The 3,446-nt window shown below is 39.4% G+C and overlaps 1 pseudogene; it reads right to left on the reverse strand.

The window, feature by feature from the left end:
• Positions 1-1,835: 1,835 nt before the first annotated feature.
• LOC146407212 (olfactory receptor 1J2-like) lies at positions 1,836-2,541 on the reverse strand (annotated as a pseudogene).
• Positions 2,542-3,446: the final 905 nt, after the last annotated feature.

Below are 3,446 nucleotides of genomic sequence, written 5' to 3' on the forward strand. Positions count from 1 at the left end.
ATATAAAACACAATTTTAACCATTTTTACATGCACAGCTCAGTGGCATTAAATATATTTACAATGTTGTGCAACCATCCCCTCTGTATAGCTTTCCTCTGTAAGTTCAGGGACAATATTGCTTCTATTCAACATTTACTGAAGGTTAGAGCCAGGGCAACTAGGCAAGAATATAAAATAAAAGGCATCCTGATTGGAAAGGAAGGTGTAAGACTGTACCTATTTTCAAATGATTTGGAATATATAAAATACCAAGGAATCCAAAAATAAACTGTTAGAACTAATGAGTAAGTTCAAATGATTGAATTACAATATACAAAAATCATACACTAGCAAGGAAGAATGAAGTTAAGGGAACAATCCTATTTATAATAACACATGCTTAGGAGTAAATTTATCAAAATAAGGTCAAAATTCTTGCTCTGAAAGCCACAAAGCATTGTAGAAAGAAATTAAAGGTATAAATAAATGGAAATACACCCTGTATTCATGGCTCAGGGTACTTCATATTGTTAGGATGGCAGGACTTCCCAAACCTATCTACATATTCAACATAATTCCTACTGAAATCCCAGCTGGCTTCTTTGTAGAAATTAACAAACTGATCTTAATCTACATAGTGAAATTTAAGGAATCCAGACTAACAAAAACAGTCTTGAAAGACAAAATGTAAGGATTCATGTACTTGTTTCAAAACTTAATACAAAACTACAGTAATCAAGATAGTGTGATACAGGCAGAAAGATAGACATATAGATCAATGGAACAGAACTGAGAACCCAGAAATTATCCCTTATATTTGTCCAATTGATTTTTTTTTCTTTTTTCTATCACTCCTGCAGCATATGGGGAAAAAAAGGTTCCCAGGCTTACAGTGAACATCATCAGAGGGCTTGGAATTTTACTGCAGAAACAATACACAGAATTCAGAGAGCAGGTGAAGAAAAAGATGAGAGGAAATGTAAAACGAGGTTGAGCAAAAAATGGTGTCAGTAGCAAGACAAGTCCAACTTTAAAAAAATCATCCAACTCAGCTTTATTCAACAAATGTTCATTCATTCACCTGTTCATTAATTTAGAAAAAGCCTACCAGGCTCAGACTATGTCCAGATAGTTTTGTGGAGGCAGAAGAGCAAGGCAAGCCAGTGTCTGCCTCATGCAGTTGACCTCCAGCAATGGCTCTTCAAAGCCATGAGCTGGTCCCTGTGGGAATCAAGTTCTGAAAAACCCAGAGTCACCATGCTTTAAGATGAGCAGAGCCAGTTCATATGCCCTCACAGCCATGCTAGAGGCCAAGGCACATACAGACACCTTTGGTCATGTCCCAAGACCTTTGGGAATTTTCTAATCTTATACAGTATTTTATTTTATATATTCACTTATGTAATCAATTTCTATTTAAGGAAAGTGGGCCTATTGAATATTTTGCATTTTTTTTCATTTTATAAAGTTTTGTTCCAGTGTAGTTGATTTGCAATGCCATGGTGGTTTCTGTTGAGCAGTGGCATGATTCAGCTATACATATACACATATCCTTTCTTTTGTGGATTCTTTTACCAGATGGGTTATCACAGAATATTGAGTAGAGTTCTCTGTGCTATACAGTTGGGAATGTTAAAGTTATAAAATTTATTTTAAATAAACTCTTTTAATTAAAAAAGGGAAATTTGAAGAAAAACATTGCTTTATAATATAGGTGTACACAGACATGTAAAGACAAGTGCAACTTTTAAAGGAGACATATTTTACAGCCCCCAAGAGTAACTGCGATAGATGGAATGCATTTAGGACACCAAGCGGTGTCTTCATCCTGCAAATTTTCTGAAGAGCATATCCTTATTTCATATCTTTATTCCTCAGGCTGTAGATGAAGGGGTTCAGCATGGGGGTGACTACCATGTACACCAAAGCAACAGTTATATCCTTGTGTTTGGTGTTGCCTGATGAGGGAAAATAGTAAACACCTGCAATTGTCCCATAATATAAAAACACCAGAAAGAGGTGAGAACCACAGGTAGACAAGGCTTTGAAGATTCTCTTGAAGGAATGATGGCTGCCATGCAGGTTTAGGAGCCCAAGATATCACCAAATCGCAGGGTAAAGATCAGACCTCCTTTGGTGAGCATGAGCAGCTTATTGAGGGAGGTGTCTGAGCAGGAGGATTTGAGCACAACAGCAAGATCACAAAAGAAGTGGGGGGTGACAGTCCCTGCACAGAAGGATGACTGGTACATGAGGAGGGTGTGCAGCAGATCTTGGGCACAAGAGAAGAACCAGAAACCAGCCACTAGGATAATGCCAAGCTTATCCCTCATGATGGTGGTGTAGTGGAGAGGGTGACACATGGCCACATATATGTCATATGCCATCACTGTGAGAAGAAAGCTGTCAAGGCAACCAAAGAATATAAAAAATACACCTGTGAAAGGTACCCTGCATAAATGATAGATTGGCATTGAGTATGCATGTTCATCAGCATCTTGGGGATGACAGATGAAAGGGAGACATCAGAGAAGGCCAGGTGGCTGAGGAAGAAGTACATGGGTTGTGGGGGCGAGGGTCAAGCCTGATAAGCAGGATGATGAGGAGGTTCCCCAGCACTGTGGTCAGGTATATGCCCAGGAACAGGACAAAGAACATGCCCTGCTGCTCTGGCCGGTTGGGGAGCCCCAAGAAGAGGAACTCAGATACGTGTGTCTGGTTCTTAGGTCTCATGTTGTATTTTACATGCTAGGGATAAAGGGAGGTTAGGAGTATCAGAAAGAACATTAAAGACACATTCCACAATAGAAATTTCTGAGAAGACAATGAATTTTAAACTACCTTCTCTTTAATTCCTCACACGTGTGGATGCGTGTATCATTGCTCTATGCCAATCTGGGTCTAAGGCAAACATCACACCCTGAAGTAGCCAGCAAGACCTTAGGACACAGAAGCAAAGGGCACTTCCTCTTTCATGAAACCATGATTTATTGGACACTGAGTCTGAACCCAGCCCTCTGCTCAGTTCTGAGAGTGCAGCAGTGCACATGAAAAGCAAGGTCCCTCTCTTCTGTGAGTATATATTCGTAAGCATGCTGGAATAGTTTATTTCATGGAAACTGAGCCAGACTGTGAGAGTTGACTCTAGTAGAAATAGTAGATGAGCCTTGGTAAACTGGCCTCAGTCACTTCCAGGGCTTAGATGGCATCATGGAGACTTGCCATGTTCCTCCTGAGAACCTGGCCGTGTCCCATTGATCTACCTTGGCACCTATAAGCTCATAAGCACTAGAAATGGGTGGTCATTTAAAATCACTCGATGCCAGAATAATCCATAAATTATCTTCATGATAATAGTGAAGATTTTTGGGGATTATACATGATGGGCATCATGTTAAAGACTTTATATACTTTCACCATTTAAATCCACACATCATTCTTACATTACATTGGTAAAAATCTTCA

Source organism: Sus scrofa, chromosome 1 (assembly GCF_054392235.1).
Source record: "Sus scrofa isolate SSC_HxYL_T2T_F1_AM1 chromosome 1, Sscrofa_HxYL_maternal_Yorkshire_Landrace_v2.0, whole genome shotgun sequence".
NCBI lineage: Eukaryota > Metazoa > Chordata > Mammalia > Artiodactyla > Suidae > Sus > Sus scrofa.